Source organism: Procambarus clarkii, chromosome 4 (assembly GCF_040958095.1).
Source record: "Procambarus clarkii isolate CNS0578487 chromosome 4, FALCON_Pclarkii_2.0, whole genome shotgun sequence".
Classification (NCBI taxonomy): Eukaryota; Metazoa; Arthropoda; class Malacostraca; order Decapoda; family Cambaridae; genus Procambarus; species Procambarus clarkii.
The window spans coordinates 8,194,454-8,213,225 of record NC_091153.1 but is presented as its reverse complement, the minus strand read 5'-3'; the positions used below and the strand labels follow the sequence as shown (position 1 = coordinate 8,213,225).

At 41.1% G+C, this 18,772-nt stretch overlaps 1 protein-coding gene and 1 non-coding gene across 3 annotated transcripts in view; both read right to left on the bottom strand.

Moving 5' to 3' along the window:
• The window catches only part of LOC123751393 (dopamine receptor 2), a 251,635-nt gene that overhangs the window by 148,898 nt on the left and 83,965 nt on the right, over window positions 1-18,772 (bottom strand). The gene's annotated exons all lie outside the window — the stretch shown is intronic.
• On the bottom strand, window positions 17,285-17,355 carry TRNAT-CGU (transfer RNA threonine (anticodon CGU)). Its single transcript has one exon. It is a non-coding gene; the product is annotated as a tRNA-Thr (tRNA).

Genomic DNA, 18,772 nt, shown 5'->3' with positions numbered 1-18,772 from the left:
CCAAAATATACTAATATATATATATATATATATATATATATATATATATATATATATATATATATATATATATATATATATATATATATATATATATATATATATATATATATTAGTATATTTTGGTAGCAGTCTTTCCTGTAGACATATTTTATTAAATATGACCGAAAAAGTAAGATTAATAATTCTAACACGAATTTTCTCAATCTTTCGTACATTATGCTTCACTGTTGGAGGTAAATCAAAAATCACTTCTCCAAAATTCATTTTTATTTCTAGTCTGACGCGACACGGGCGCGTTTCGTAAAACTTATTACATTTTCAAAGACTTCACAAATACACAACTGATTAGAACTTGCGTTTCCCTGATTTTATATCTACATTTGAGTGAGGTGGGAAGGGTGATGTGGCATTACATTTGAGTAAGGTGGGAAGGATGATGTGGCATTAGAGGATATTAATAGGGTATTAAAAGTATCAACACAAGACAGAACACGAAACAATGGATATTGAATAGAAGTGTTTGTAGAAAGCCTATTGGTCCATATTTCTTGATGCTTCTATATTGGAGCGGAGTCTTGAGGTGGGTAGAATATAGTTGTGCAATAATTGGCTGTTGATTGCTGGTGTTGACTTCTTGATGTGTAGTGCCTCGCAAACGTCGAGCCGCCTGCTATCGCTGTATCTATCGATGATTTCTGTGTTGTTTACTAGGATTTCTCTGGCGATGGTTTGGTTATGGGAAGAGATTATATGTTCCTTAATGGAGCCCTGTTGTTTATGCATCGTTAAACGCCTAGAAAGAGATGTTGTTGTCTTGCCTATATACTGGGTTTTTTGGAGCTTACAGTCCCCAAGTGGGCATTTGAAGGCATAGACGACGTTAGTCTCTTTTAAAGCGTTCTGTTTCGTGTCTGGAGAGTTTCTCATGAGTAGGCTGGCCGTTTTTCTGGTTTTATAGTAAATCGTCAGTTGTATCCTCTGATTTTTGTCTGTAGGGATAACGTTTCTATTAACAATATCTTTCAGGACCCTTTCCTCTGTTTTATGAGCTGTGGAAAAGAAGTTCCTGTAAAATAGTCTAATAGGGGGTATAGGTGTTGTGTTAGTTGTCTCTTCGGAGGTTGCATGGCTTTTCACTTTCCTTCTTATGATGTCTTCGATGAAACCATTGGAGAAGCCGTTATTGACTAGAACCTGCCTTACCCTACAGAGTTCTTCGTCGACTTGCTTCCATTCTGAGCTGTGGCTGAGAGCACGGTCGACGTATGCGTTAACAACACTCCTCTTGTACCTGTCAGGGCAGTCGCTGTTGGCATTTAGGCACATTCCTATGTTTGTTTCCTTTGTGTAGACTGCAGTGTGGAAACCTCCGCCCTTTTCCATGACTGTTACATCTAGAAAAGGCAGCTTCCCATCCTTTTCCGTCTCGTAAGTGAAACGCAGCACGGAACTCTGCTCAAATGCCTCCTTCAGCTCTTGCAGATGTCTGACATCAGGTACCTGTGTAAAAATGTCGTCAACATACCTGCAGTATATGGCCGGTTTCAAGTTCATGTCGACTAAGACTTTTTGCTCGATGGTACCCATGTAGAAGTTTGCAAACAGGACACCTAGGGGAGAACCCATAGCGACCCCATCTACTTGCTTATACATGTGCCCATCCGGGCTCAAGAAGGGTGCCTCTTTAGTACAAGCTTGGAGTAGTTTCCTCAGAATACTTTCTGGCATGTCAAGAGGAGTACAGGCTGGATCACGATACACTCTGTCGGCTATCATTCCGATTGTCTCGTCCACAGGTACGTTTGTAAACAGCGATTCTACGTCCAACGAGGCTCTTATCCCTGTGGCCCGTGCGCCCCGCAGTAAGTCCACAAATTCCTTTGGAGACTTCAGGCTGAAGGCGCAAGGAACATAAGGAGTCAGCAGGCCGTTGAGTCGCTTCGCCAATCTGTACGTGGGTGTGGGTATCTGGCTAATGATTGGCCGAAGTGGGTTTCCAGGCTTGTGCGTCTTGACATTTCCATACGCATATCCAGGTTTATATTCCCCAATGATCTTTGGCAGGTGGAGTCCGGATTTCTTGGCGTTCACAGTTTCGATCAGTTTGTTGACCTTTGCTTTTAATTCGGCTGTAGTGTCCTTCGTTACCCTTTGGAACTTAGTTTGGTCAGAGAGTATGATGTTCATTTTCGCCAGATATTCGTCTTTTTTAAGAATGACATATATTGGCGACTTGTCACCTCTCCTGACAACTATCTCCTTGTTCTCACGAAGGCTTTTAGCTGCCGCTCTAAGCTCGGGGGACAGTATGGTGCTTCTGTAGTTGCCTCGATTCTTTCCTCCTTCTGCAATAAGTTCTGCTTGTAAGGTATCTTTGGTAGTGACCTTCTTTTGTGTCTCGAGGTCGAATATGTCGTCCAACAGAATTTCCAACTCCACTTTCCGGGCCATTTCACTCGGTCTGGACATAACATGACAGTTTATGCCCAGATTTAGGAGAGTGACTTGGTCCTCAGTGAGGTTAATTCCTGCAAGGTTCAGGAAGCCATCTCTTGGTCGTGGAATTGCCATAGGTCCTCCATATAATGTTGTTAGTTTCTTGATAATCCTTGTTTCAGTGCTGAGGTGATGTTGGTCTGTGAGGATGTCGAGGTGTTGTTCAATGCGGGTACGGATACTATGGTCGATGTTGCTATTTCTCCACTCGTTTGTAGCATGAAGTAGTTGCGTTTTTTTGTCTTTGATTTGAAATCAAAGACAAAAAAAAACGCAACTACTTCATGCTACAAACGAGTGGAGAAATAGCAACATCGACCATAGTATCCGTACCCGCATTGAACAACACCTCGACATCCTCACAGACCAACATCACCTCAGCACTGAAACAAGGATTATCAAGAAACTAACAACATTATATGGAGGACCTATGGCAATTCCACGACCAAGAGATGGCTTCCTGAACCTTGCAGGAATTAACCTCACTGAGGACCAAGTCACTCTCCTAAATCTGGGCATAAACTGTCATGTTATGTCCAGACCGAGTGAAATGGCCCGGAAAGTGGAGTTGGAAATTCTGTTGGACGACATATTCGACCTCGAGACACAAAAGAAGGTCACTACCAAAGATACCTTACAAGCAGAACTTATTGCAGAAGGAGGAAAGAATCGAGGCAACTACAGAAGCACCATACTGTCCCCCGAGCTTAGAGCGGCAGCTAAAAGCCTTCGTGAGAACAAGGAGATAGTTGTCAGGAGAGGTGACAAGTCGCCAATATATGTCATTCTTAAAAAAGACGAATATCTGGCGAAAATGAACATCATACTCTCTGACCAAACTAAGTTCCAAAGGGTAACGAAGGACACTACAGCCGAATTAAAAGCAAAGGTCAACAAACTGATCGAAACTGTGAACGCCAAGAAATCCGGACTCCACCTGCCAAAGATCATTGGGGAATATAAACCTGGATATGCGTATGGAAATGTCAAGACGCACAAGCCTGGAAACCCACTTCGGCCAATCATTAGCCAGATACCCACACCCACGTACAGATTGGCGAAGCGACTCAACGGCCTGCTGACTCCTTATGTTCCTTGCGCCTTCAGCCTGAAGTCTCCAAAGGAATTTGTGGACTTACTGCGGGGCGCACGGGCCACAGGGATAAGAGCCTCGTTGGACGTAGAATCGCTGTTTACAAACGTACCTGTGGACGAGACAATCGGAATGATAGCCGACAGAGTGTATCGTGATCCAGCCTGTACTCCTCTTGACATGCCAGAAAGTATTCTGAGGAAACTACTCCAAGCTTGTACTAAAGAGGCACCCTTCTTGAGCCCGGATGGGCACATGTATAAGCAAGTAGATGGGGTCGCTATGGGTTCTCCCCTAGGTGTCCTGTTTGCAAACTTCTACATGGGTACCATCGAGCAAAAAGTCTTAGTCGACATGAACTTGAAACCGGCCATATACTGCAGGTATGTTGACGACATTTTTACACAGGTACCTGATGTCAGACATCTGCAAGAGCTGAAGGAGGCATTTGAGCAGAGTTCCGTGCTGCGTTTCACTTACGAGACGGAAAAGGATGGGAAGCTGCCTTTTCTAGATGTAACAGTCATGGAAAAGGGCGGAGGTTTCCACACTGCAGTCTACACAAAGGAAACAAACATAGGAATGTGCCTAAATGCCAACAGCGACTGCCCTGACAGGTACAAGAGGAGTGTTGTTAACGCATACGTCGACCGTGCTCTCAGCCACAGCTCAGAATGGAAGCAAGTCGACGAAGAACTCTGTAGGGTAAGGCAGGTTCTAGTCAATAACGGCTTCTCCAATGGTTTCATCGAAGACATCATAAGAAGGAAAGTGAAAAGCCATGCAACCTCCGAAGAGACAACTAACACAACACCTATACCCCCTATTAGACTATTTTACAGGAACTTCTTTTCCACAGCTCATAAAACAGAGGAAAGGGTCCTGAAAGATATTGTTAATAGAAACGTTATCCCTACAGACAAAAATCAGAGGATACAACTGACGATTTACTATAAAACCAGAAAAACGGCCAGCCTACTCATGAGAAACTCTCCAGACACGAAACAGAACACTTTAAAAGAGACTAACGTCGTCTATGCCTTCAAATGCCCACTTGGGGACTGTAAGCTCCAAAAAACCCAGTATATAGGCAAGACAACAACATCTCTTTCTAGGCGTTTAACGATGCATAAACAACAGGGCTCCATTAAGGAACATATAATCTCTTCCCATAACCAAACCATCGCCAGAGAAATCCTAGTAAACAACACAGAAATCATCGATAGATACAGCGATAGCAGGCGGCTCGACGTTTGCGAGGCACTACACATCAAGAAGTCAACACCAGCAATCAACAGCCAATTATTGCACAACTATATTCTACCCACCTCAAGACTCCGCTCCAATATAGAAGCATCAAGAAATATGGACCAATAGGCTTTCTACAAACACTTCTATTCAATATCCATTGTTTCGTGTTCTGTCTTGTGTTGATACTTTTAATACCCTATTAATATCCTCTAATGCCACATCATCCTTCCCACCTTACTCAAATGTAATGCCACATCACCCTTCCCACCTCACTCAAATGTAGATATAAAATCAGGGAAACGCAAGTTCTAATCAGTTGTGTATTTGTGAAGTCTTTGAAAATGTAATAAGTTTTACGAAACGCGCCCGTGTCGCGTCAGACTAGAAATAAAAATGAATTTTGGAGAAGTGATTTTTGATTTACCTCCAACAGTGAAGCATAATGTACGAAAGATTGAGAAAATTCGTGTTAGAATTATTAATCTTACTTTTTCGGTCATATTTAATAAAATATATATATATATATATATATATATGCCTATATGTTGACCAGACTACACGCTAGAAGGTGAAGGGACGACGACGTTTCGGTCCGTCCTGGACCATTCTCAAGTCATCCTCGACTTGAGAATGGTCCAGGACGGACCGAAACGTCGTCGTCCCTTCACCTTCTAGTGTGTGGTCTGGTCATCATACTTTAGCCACGTTATTGTGACTCATCGCCTGCATATGCCTATATCCCTGTGGAATCCCGTCGAAAGTACGACGTCGCTACAACATTCAAACAAGATTTTACACCTAACAAGTTGTAACAACCAATATAGCAAGGTTGTAACAATACATAACAACATATTGTAACAATATGTTACAATACAACGTATTGTAACAATACGTTACGGTTGTAACAAGGTTGTCCAAATTCGTCATGAAAGCGTTATGAAAAGATGTAAACAACTTTATTACAAGTTGTTACAAGGGAATCATAGGGACTGTTACGTTGAGTGATGCATGTGGCAGTCATCACAGCTCAAGCAAAACAGTGTTGACATCACTGTCGAAAGGACTCTAATCAGAATGCATTTAAAGATAATGACTTCCACTCGGTCAAAAAGGGACGCTGTATTCTACAGTATGTTGTTCAGATTAATTTCTAGCCCCCCTCGTCCATTCATGTACTCAGAGCGAGAACTGAAAGCTGCAATTTGGCCCGATTGAATTATTTGACCTATTCAATTTGGCCAAATAGCAGCTCTGTGTTCTCTCCTTCCTCTTGAACAGGCTTTCAGTTCACTTTGATTTGAGCCTTTTGTGTCTGTGTTTACTATAAGAGAGAGAGAGAGAGAGAGAGAGAGAGAGAGAGAGAGAGAGAGAGAGAGAGAGAGAGAGAGAGAGAGAGAGAGAGAGAGAGAGAGAGAGAGAGAGAGAGAGAGAGAGAGAGAGAGAGAGAGAGAGAGAGAGAGAGAGAGAGAGAGAGAGAGGAAGACAGACTGGAAAACACAGAGATATCAAATGTATAAATTTCCCATATTTCATATATATATTTCATGTTTTTCTTCATTTGAGAAAAATAAATTCAATTCTACAAAGTTCATTTAACAATTTTATCACAGCGTAACGAGGGCCACTGACTCACTGTGTCACGAGGGCCACACACAGCATCACAGGGGCCCCACACACACACACACATACAGCGTCATTTGGGCCACACACACACACACACAGCACCACGAGGGCCACAAACACACACAGCATCACAAGGACCACACACACACAGCATCACCAGGGCCACACACCCACACACAGCACCACCAGGGCCACACACACAGCATCACCAGGGCCACACACACACACACAGCCTCACCAGGGCCACACACACACAGCATCACCAGGGCCACACACACACAGCATCACCAGGGCCACACACACACAGCATCACCAGGGCCACACACACACAGCATCACCAGGGCCACACACACACACACACACAGCACCACAAGGGCCACACACACACAAACAGCATCACCAGGGCCACACACAACGTTATCAGGGCCCCACAAAACACACAACTTCGTCAGAAACACAAGAAAAGTATGATAAACTCCGAGGAGTTGGGAACACTATTGATGTAAGTCCCAGGGAACTTTCAAGTGTTTCAAGAGTATTATTTGTTTCAGACGCTTTGTTGAGCTGTATTGCAACGGGTGAGAGAGGTGTTGCAGTATTGCCAGAGAGAGGAGGTGATGGTTACTGCAAAGGGGGATGGGGTATTGTAGTGTTGCTAGGAGAGGGGTGAAGAAGTATTGCAAGGGAGGTGGGTTGATTCAGTATTGCAAGGGAGGTGAAGTGAAGCAGTATTGCAAGGGAGGTGGAGTGAAGCAGTATTCCAAGGGAGGTGGGTTGAATCAGTGATGCAAGAGAGGAAACAGTGTTACCATACTGGATAGGGGAGGCAGTATACTGATGAAAGAAGAGCGAAGGATAATGTAAATAATGAAGTAAGAAGAGGGAAGGTTTGTGTCAGTGCTAATGAAAGAAGAGAGAAGGTCAGTCGCATTAATGAAAGAAGGAAGGAAGGTTTGTTGCCCATCTGTTCAGGGAGGGAGTATTGTCTTCCATTTCTTCAACTAATTTGCCCGAAAGGCTGTGCGTATTAGGGGCTTTAAGTATAATATATACTAGCTCCATCTAGTAATCCAAAAAGACTGTTTGTAACTCATTTTGCATGTGTGTACCTGAATAAATATTATTATTATTATTATTACTATTATTATTACTATTATTATTTTTATTATTTTAGAAGACAAATCCATAGGAGAGAATGATCTGTTCTATCATGTTAGGGACTCTAATCATCTTATAGATTGGTCTTCTAAAATGATCTTTCCTGCTTCTGCTAATCACAGACGCCGTCTTATTGAATCGGCTCTAATACCCAACATGGCTCCTTGGTTATTGCTGTTTAAGATTCGCTACCTGGAACAAAAAGTTCTAAGTAGCACGGGCTCTGGTGAGCCCGTAGTCCTGGCTTGGTTGATGATTGACTCTTCCCTTTCTCATTTCATAAATGCTCCCACCTTAACACAAGTGAATTGACTTAGCTTCAGCGCCTCTGTTTATCTCTTTCCTTTCTCTTTGTTGCTATCTTCCTCTCTTTCTCTTTGTTGCTATCTTCCTCTCTTTCTCTACTTTACCCTCATTCTCTTCGTCTTCTACTTCTACATTTTTCTTTTCCTTCATATTCCCATACTTGAAAACTACTTCTAGACTTTAACTTATTCCTATACTTCGTCCCTTTCCTATATTTCTTACCCAACTTGTACTCCTGTTCCTCGACCCTCTAACCTGTCATCTCACACTCTCACCATATAAATTTACTCTCCCCTCCTCTCTTCTATTCCATTACACGACTTGAAAGTGGTTCAGGAGGGTCAGAAACATCGTCAATTGCGTTGTTTTCAGATGTGTGTGTGTGTATTGGGTGTCTAATATCGGTCAGACATAAGCTGGGGGACTTGCCATGTCAAACTCTTTATTTAGATTTCTAAATTAGTATTCTAATGTTGGACAGCATGTTGGTGTTATCAGGAGTTTCTGTGTGAATTCTTTCCACCTCTAAATCTTTGTATATTTAAGATTCCTCTAGGGAATATTTAGGATTCTTGTAGGGGAAGATTCGTCTTCCCTAAATGATGAGGATTCCTCCATGGAAGCATTTTTTTATGCTCATAACCTTACACTTGCTCGAGTGAATTCTTGCGACCGTTTGAATGCTTTCTCTTGGAGTTCATCAAGAACTTCTTTTAACTTTCTGCAGTCCTCGATTTTTACATTCCTAATTACCTTTGCGTATTCTGTAAATATTTACATGTACGAACTTTCTCTCCATTTACTGGTTTACTGAAGGGTTAGAACACACATACACAGGTTGGTTTTGAATCGGTAGGTCACACTAGTGGTTTATAAATGGGTAGGTCAAACTAGTGGTTTATAAAGAGATAGATCGCACTAGTGATTTGTAAAGGGGTAGGTCACACTAGTGGTTTATAAAGAGGTAGGTCACATAAACCTTTTATGAAGGGTTATGTCACTCAAGTGATTTATGTTGGGGTAGTTACCACAGGTGGTTTGTAATCTTTTAGTTAAAGGATCTCTAACTGAAAGATATTACCCGATAAGGAAGGTTATTAAGGTAGATTTCCCAGAATTCATAACTGAATTTTAATAACAATGTTTCTTGAATAAGAATTATTTCTTGAAGTACATTTTGTTATCTGTTGGTTGAGAGAAAATTTGTCACAGAATCCCAGGAGTTTTTCTGATCTGTAGCTGGTTATTTCAAGGTTGATTTACGGCTATAATGTTATTTTGTTCCTACATTCTCCATCTTAAACTCGGTAGACTGAAGTCTCCAAGAAAGAAATTATTTAGTACTGGGTTTTGGTAGATTATGAAAGATAATCTGTAGCTTGTGTATCTGCTATTTGAATTCCACAACTGTTGCATCTGACTGGTTTGCATATTAGAAAAATAATCTTGTTTGTCTATTTTGATTCCGTATTGCCTCTACCACCTCATTTGTAAAGTTTAAGAGCTCTCTGCATAAAAGTTCCTCTTTAATGTACAGACAAACACCGCCATTTGGCCTCTTTAGGATATCACATCTGGATCAATTATAATTTGGGAACAAGCTTTCACTGTTCATGTAATCACTCGAATGGGTTTCTGTGAATGCTGTAAATAGTGAATGCGACTCTATAAGGAAGCCATTTTAGACCATCTCCACCACCGTTCATACCGAACAACCCTCCTCTTCTCAACTTTCAACCATCAACCATTTCAACCACCATCTCCTTGCCCTTCAACTTTCCTTCCCCACCACGTGTTACATTCCCCACCACCTCTTCCCCATCAACCTTCCCTATCTCCACAGTCCTCAACTCAATATTTTTCCCCAAATACATCCTCTTAGTTCTATTTACCTCACCCCTGCCTGCCTATTACATCCCCGTCTCCAAGCACTGGTATGTTTGTTGCTTCCCTCTGCTGCTGCTGCTGCTGCTGCTGCTGCTGCTGCTGCTGCTGCTGCTGCTGCTGCTGCTGCTGCTGCTGCTGCTGCTGCTGCTGTTGCTGCTGCTGCTGCTGCTGCTGCTGCTGTTGCTGCTGCTGCTGCTGCTGCTGCTGCTGCTGTTGCTGCTGCTGCTGCTGTTGCTGCTGCTGCTGCTGCTGCTGCTGCTGCTGCTGCTGCTTGGTGTAGACGCACAGCTGTGTCAGCGTGTCTATTATAATGGCACCTTCTGGCGTTGTATTTGAGTTAGATTAAAATATATTTACGATACGAATGGTTGAGGCGACGCCACCCGGAAGTCTGGGAGACTCAAGGCTCGCCTGTGACTTATTGTTAAACGTAAGACCTATTTCCCCTGGAAGGAATTAGGGCTACAACAAGAGCTTATACTGACCAATCTGCATGTTCTCTTTACATGTTGATTATGGACATCATATGGACATCATATCATTTTGAGTATTATGGACATCATCCAGGACTAAACTGGACGTCATCCAGTATAGTCCAGGACATCATCGACGACTAAACTGTCAGGATATATAGAGAAATAGGATATACTTTTCGAAGCATAGGTTAGTTAACTAAAGGCGATATAACTCTAGGTGCATCTAGTACTCTATGTAACAGGTTACCCAGCATTAAAAACGGTCACTAAAATATACCAATGAAGCAATGATGCACAGAAAAAGATCTCCCGTATAATCTCACGAGAATTCTTCCTCTTAATCAGATATGACGTCAAGATGATGAAGACCGAGATCTATAGCATTGATGTGACGTCTGCCCCCCCCCCCTCCCTGAAGACCATGCTGTACACCCAGTAATAATATCTGAGGTCTATGCTGAGGTTAATTTCCTATTATCTCACAGCAAATTCCTGCGACGCGTCCTTACTGTATGTTGAAAACTTTGAGAGGGTTTTGTATTATTAGTGTTAGCGGTGTATGAGGTGTTCAAGCCTTTGTATGAAGATGTTGTACTGAGTATTAAGATGACGTTGTGTATTGTATGTATTTGTATACAACATTGTATACCAGTGTGGCTTTTAGGTGAAATTGGTTGTTATCGTGCGTACGGCCAACGTTAGTACAGAGTAAATAATACTATTAATAACAATAATAATGATTTAATTGATATAAAAATACATAAATTTGATACATGGTACAATGAAGAATTCGTAGGTAAACAATATTCATTCCTAGGTTGATTAGTCTTTTATAAACGTCATTATTGTTTAATTATTGTTACCTAAACGACGTGTGCTTTGGACTTTTATATCAGTACTTACTGATATAAAAGTGATGCATTTATAGTTGGTTCAATAGTTGATGCTGCACTATACTTTGCTTATAGTGTTCAGGGGCTAAGTTATGGTGACATGTGGACAATCGACTTGAGAAAGGTCCAGGACGGACCAAAACGTCGTCGTCCCTTCACCTTCTAGTGTGTGGTCTGGTCAACATGGAGGCATTGTTATGGTCTTCCTGTGCACTACTCTGGTCTTCAAGTCAATTGATATGGTGCCCGTATGCACTGAATAGTGTCTATTGTTTTTAATATAACTGGTATTTTTATTGTGGTTGGTTGCTTTGGTGCGGTTCCAAGTTGCATTGCTGAGGTGCCCAGAGGTTTTGATGGGGGCGGGTGCAGTGGTGGTCTCTATGTGCAGCACCATGTGTGTGTTCAAGTGCTTATTGTAGAGTATCCTGCGTGGTTCTGTATGGAGTTTCTTGTGTATATCAGGGCTCTACGAGAGGTATGTTTTGGGTAACAGAGCTGTATGTGAAGCGTCCTTGTGGGTAGCTACGCTCTATGTGAAACACCTCGCTTGTAATAGAGTTCTATGTTGAACACCCTGTATGTGTAATATGACTCTATATAGCACCATCTCTACCAGGTCGTTATGTTGAGTTGCCTATCTAGCAATGCTCTATATGTGGCGCCCTGTGTGTGTAGAATAACTCTCTATATTGATTTCTCTTTTGCTAGGTCTATATATATATATCATGGTCTCTGTAGCAGGGCTCTATATGTGGCAAGCCCTGTATGTCAAGCATGACTCTATACACCCACAAGCGTCATTTCTGTGGTAGAGCCAGTCAAGAGCCCCGCCTCTGCCACGGTATAAATAGACCTTGATAATGGCCAAGATATACTCTTCATTCTTGATTGTTTACATGGCCTCATACTGCACCCCCACACACTACACGCTATAGGTGCAGTGTGAGGAGTGCAAACATTACACCCATACTCACTCCACATTCCTGGCTGACACATAAGTTTCCTGTGAGATAATTTGCATAGGGAATGTACGTTTTCCTAACCCTCTAGTCCATTTTAGGGGGCGGAAAAGTGGGTTTCTCTCAGCTAAAGTGCACACCCAGGATGCAAAGTGATTTCTACACTTAAGGTGCAGGAGGATAGCATTAAGGTTGGACAATCATCAAGTTGGGTATCCTTGACGAGCTGGTCAAGGAGTCTAGATATGTTATCTAGATCTAGAGTCTATATATATATATATATATATATATATATATATATATATATATATATATATATATATATATATATATATATATATATATATATAACAGTGTCAGACCACGGAGGAAAATTGAAACAGGAATTTTCCTTAAAATTGAAACAGGAAGGAAATTCCTGTTTCAGTTTTCCTCCGTGGTCTGACACTGTTATATATATATATATATATATATATATATATATATATATATATATATATATATATATATATATATATATATATATATATATATATATATATATATATATATATATATATATATATATATATATATATATATATATATATATATATATATATATATATATATATATATATGCATCGTATGAGCCAATAGTCCTTCTGCAGTTACCTTTATTCCCATGTTCTTATGTATGGTATGATTACCAATATTGGGTTATGCTACAAATACAGGTAAATGTTATTATAGAGCGTGTGCATAGCCTAGTACAGAGTACAAAGTACAAAGTACATAGTACAAAGTACATAGTACAAAGTACATAGTACAAAGTAAGGTAAACAGCAAGACAGGTCACCACCTGACTTCATCATCCTAACCTGGCCACAGTGTTGACCCGGATTCACGAAGCAGTTACGCAAGTACTTACGAACGTGTACATCTTTCCTCAATCTTTGACGGCTTTGGTTACATTTATTCAACAGTTTACAAGCATGAATCCCATTGACACCCCATTGACCGTAAGTGGACCCCATTGTGTATGAAGAACAAGACAGTGAGTCGAGCAAAACAAGGCAGTGAGTCTAGCAAAACAAGACAGTGAGTCGACCAAAACAAGACAGTGAGTCGACCAAAACAAGACAGTGAGTCGACCAAAACAAGACAGTGAGTCGAGCAAAACAAGGCAGTGAGTCGAGCAAAACAAGACAGTGAGTCGACCAAAACAAGGCAGTGAGTCGAACAAAACAAGACAGTGAGTCGACCAAAACAAGACAGTGAGTCGACCAAAACAAGGCAGTGAGTCGAGCAAAACAAGGCAGTGAGTCGAGCAAAACAAGACAGTGAGTCGAGCAAAACAAGACAGTGAGTCGACCAAAACAAGACAGTGAGTCGAGCAAAACAAGACAGTGAGTCGACCAAAACAAGACAGTGAGTCGACCAAAACAAGGACAGTGAGTCGACCAAAGCAAAGCAGCAAGTCGACCAAAACAATAGCAAGGGTGTAGTCATCTGGTTCATTAGTTTCCTGCTGACTGAGGTACGATAACCACGGGCCGTCTAGACGCACATTACAGCACTATTCAGCTACTTTCTGCCACAGCGAGTGAAGCTGCGTATGAGGAATCGTGTGTTTAGGTTGAAAGAAGAATGTCTTGAGTACGTACGATTGATTTTGCATAAACAATGTCTCTTATCTATGGCTGTCAAAGACACTGGCACAGGTTAATTCACCTGAAATCACCTGAAAAACCTCAGTCTTTCATCTGTTGGCGGTGAAAACTAAGAGACTGGAGATATTGAACTCAAACCTAGGGTGACTGAGTGTCGACTCTGTCGAGTGGCGCTGAATATAGGGGGACATGTTGGTAATAATTACTTCCCCTACATACATATGTTCCATGTGTAGAAGATACAGTTTGGGATGCTCGAGAGTAGCCATATTGGAACGCCTGATATCCCTTTGCAATTGCGTCAGTGATTAGGAACCCGAATATATTGCAGTGAGTCATAGGCAGTAAACCAGGATTAAGACAGGGGCCCCTCGAGAGGGACCCTAAAGAGGAACCCTCAAGAGGAACCCTCAAGAGGAACCTTTGAGAGGGTCAACGGGACAGTCACACATCACTCTGACTAGTTTCATATATTAGTTAACTTCTTAAAGTAAATAGAAAAACCTCAAACTCTGTATATTCAATTAAAGAATAACATATAATTACGTTAATGTGCATAGTTGAATCTGTGAACTTTCTCCCTCGTATTTAACTGTCCTCCCCCCATCTTGAATCCATATTCAGGCTAGCAAATACATCTATACAATTTTTGATGTATCTATAATACATCAACCGAGACTGTAGCTCCCCGCCCAAATGTAGACTAGAGCAGACACGATACATGTCTGCCACTGTTCAGTTGGACACATATGATGCAAAGGAGTTTACTTACAAAGGTGACAGACATCACGACAAAGACATCATTACACACCCACACGAAGAGTGATATCAAGTGATAATGAATGGACACAGAGACAGGGAGGGGGAGTGGAACTCCTCATAAGGCGGAAATGTAAATTTGTGGAACTAGAGACTTGGTGACCAATGTAAACACAAGCTAGGAATTTTGACAGCAGAGAAGCATTTGAGCTGTGCGTTGCTGTTGTGAATACTTTGTTCCTCGTTTAACCTCTACGGGTTTCCGGCCACACTGCAGCTGGTGATACTGCAAGCAGAGGTGGACAGGAAAGAGTGAAGTTCAGACAATAAGGCCACAAATCACATCCAGATGGAATGGTCACCGTGACCAGAAACTACACTCGAACCCATCTTTCAGGCACCTCAACCACCCGAATCCATCTTTCAGGCACCTCAACCACCCGAATCCATCTTTCAGGCACCTCAACCACCCGAATCCATCTTTCAGGCACCTCAACCACCCGAATCCATCTTTCAGGCACCTCAACCACCCGAATCCATCTTTCAGGCACCTCAACCACTCGAACCCATCTTTCAGGCACCTCAACCACAAGTCCACAAGCAATACCCAGCTGGGGCCAGATTCACCAAGCAGTTACGCAAGTACTTACGAACGTGTACATGTTTCCTCAATCTTTGAGGAAACGTTTATTAAATAGTTTACAAGAATGGAAACTACCCTATCAACTGTTGTTATTGTTATAAACAGCCTCTTGATGCTTAAACCTCATTACCTGTTTCATAATTGTAAACAAAGCCGCCAAAGATTGAGAAAAGATGAATAGGTTCGTAAGTGCTTGTGTAACTGTTTCGTGAATCTGGCACCAGGTTTCCTAGACACAATTATCGGGCATTTCATTCAGTTGCACTTATCTCTGAGTGCAGGATCCTGCCAAACACACACCGAAACTACGACGTTGGTACAACGTTCGAACACGTTTTAACACCTCCTAACCAGTTATAACAACCAATATAGCAAGTTGTAACAACGTTCTAATACGTCATAAACACGTTAAACCAAGATGTAACAACTTTATTACAAGTTGTAACAAGCAGAAAATAGAGACATTTTCGGTTTGTGTTTCCAGGGGAGTGGCCAGTTTTCCCTGACCCATATCCACGTTAACGAGAATAGATTCTTCACACTGTTTTGTCGACATAAGCCGATGTAGTGACGATAGTTTAGCGGCCGGTTGAGGCAAACCTATTCTAGTTCCGTTGTAATAAACTTTATCTGCAGGCATGCAGGAAAGAACCTAAACTGATGAGATGAGAAGGCAATACAATCTAGAGTGTGAACTGCTAGTTTACTTCCTGGCACTGGCTATTAAACCTTGGGTTTACATATTCCCTCCTACGTTTTTCTTTTACTGTTGGTATAAAACTCTCTTCGGCCACCTTGCATTTCCATATGACTAAATCCATCATATCTTGCTACTGTATTTACTCAAAGTTATTCTTTCCACTGCACTTCTCTCATATATGCTCGTATCCTCCCCATGTTTTCCACGTGGGGAGGGGGGGAAACGCTCCCCACGTTTCTTCCTCCTACCATGGAGATTTTTCGACTCCCAATCGGTCTCTCGTGATTGAGGTCCCCCATGACCAGCAGTTTCTCTCTCATTCTGTGAGCTGTTGCTACTGCTTTTTGCACTTCATCTATTCATATCTTGCTGTTATCATCACATTGTTAACAGGTGCAATGTACCTGTCAATATTTTTTAAAATTTTGCTAGAAATTAACTACTTAAAATTATATGTTAGATTAAGGACCTGTTCAAAACGCTATGCGTGTTAATGGGCTTTACAAGAATGTATAAACATCAGTGCTATGTACTCTCATAAACCCAATGTACCTTCTTGTATATATATATATATATATATATATATATATATATATATATATATATATATATATATATATATATATATAAATATTCCTGCCTGGACCTTCTATTGTTTGGTGGGGCATTGTAGATTATCAAGATCACAATCATCTTCCCATCTGCTGTCAGAATCCCAAGTATGGAGCTAGTGTTTACATTGGTCACCCAAGTCTCTAGTTCTTGAAATTTACATTTCTGCCTTATGAGGAGTTCCACTCCCCCTCCCTGTCTCTGTGTCCATTCATTATCACTTGATATCACTCTGCGTGTGTGTACTCACCTAGTTGTACTCACCTAGTTGTGCTTGCGGGGGTTGAGCTCTGGCTCAACCGCATCTTTTTAAAGCATCTTTTATCATCCTCTTTAATTTGGCAAGGATGAGGTACAAATTAAACACACATATACATAAAGCAGAGTCCTATAGTATAAAAATAAGATTTCAGAGGATACTGGAAGGTAATACTCGTTTCACATATTGCAAGCACACACACACACACACACACACACACACACACACACACACACACACACACACACACACACACACACACACACACACACACACACGCACACAGTGTGTGTGTGTGTGTATTCACATATTTGTGTTTTGCAGGGGTTAAGCTTCGCTCTTTCGGCCCGCCTCTCAACTGTCAATCAACTGTTTACTAACTACTTTTTTCCCCACACCACACACACACACACCAGGAAGCAGCCCGTGACAGTTGACTAACTCCCAAGTACCTATTTACTGCTAGGTAACAGGGGCATTCAGGGTGAAAGAAACTTTGCCCATTTGTTTCTGCCTGGTGCGGGAATCGAACCCGCGCCACAGAATTACGAATCCTGCGCCCTATCCACCAGGCTACCAGGCCCAGTCTGTGTGTGTGTGTGTGTGTGTGCGTGTGTGTGTGTGTGGTCTTCATGACACAGGATGCTCTCAGATTAATGCTAATATCACATCAAACACAAAATCAAATTAACATGCATATTATATATGTAAATAAGATTATTCCTGTCATCTTCTGTGATAACTTGTGCTCAGTTAATACTCTTCTCCACATACCTTTTATACTTTTTTATCATGTATAGTTTTCTTTATAAATCTCTAAATAAAAAGTCATGATTGATAGCTTGTATATTACACAAATAAATGATTATGCTGTCTAACGATTCTTTATATAAAAAAATTATGCTTCATTCAGCATTTGGCATTACCTGCTCCAGAATATTAGTAGATTTATTTGCTCATTGCTACGTCAATCATAAGCCAACGTAAATGTATTTCAATAGAGTTAAGTAATGTACAATTTGCAAAGCATTCCTTGTACATCATAACGAATAATACAATTTTTGTTCTCGTTGGTAAATTCATTGTGGTAAAAATTTGTTCGCGTATTACCGCAAGTAATTATATAGTAATTGAGTAATTGATATAGTAATTGATAATTATTTACTATATAATTATATATTTACTATATAATTATATAGTAATTGAAAGTCATATGTATACCATAAGAGCAACAAACCAAACATTTCAGAAATATATACATACCTGAAAGTATACCCTATATATATGGGTATAGATACACTGGGAGTTTATTTAGGTTCTAGACTCTGTTCAGGGCAAAGTATACATGCTGGTTGGTTAGTAAGCTTTAGTGGAGGACTTAATTTAATAAGCCTCCAGAGGTTTCAGGCCTTAAGTCCAACACAAATGTAATCCATATTTTCCAAGGGCACACTGTTGCCTGTAAGCTCCGCTATCCAACTGGGACTGGATTTATCTATCATTTACACATCGACATACGAAACGTGTACATCTTTCAACACCCATAGCGGCCTGTTTACATATATTCAAGAATTTACGAGCTTCGGAACCTCACAATCCATGGTTATTGTTCTTGTAAATAACCTAGAAGTGCTTGAGAGCTCAAAGGGAGGGAATTTTCAAGGGAAAGCGCCAAGCCACTGCGACTATATAGCACTTGGAAAGGTCAGGATTTGGGATGGGACTGGCGGAAGGAATAGTGTCCAACCAATTGGACGGTCGGGGATGGAATAATAAATAATAATTTGTTAAATAAATGTTTAATAAACGTTAACAAAGGCCAAGTGATAGTTGAAAGGTGTTGAAAGATTTCTCAAATGGATGCGTAAATTCTTGAGGAATGCTGGCCAAAATAGTGACTTTAGGCTTTGACCAGAAACAATGGAAAGGAGACACACCATGATATAGTTAATGACAATGGGATTCAACTGACTCCTCTAGGGTTCCTGAGACTTCAACT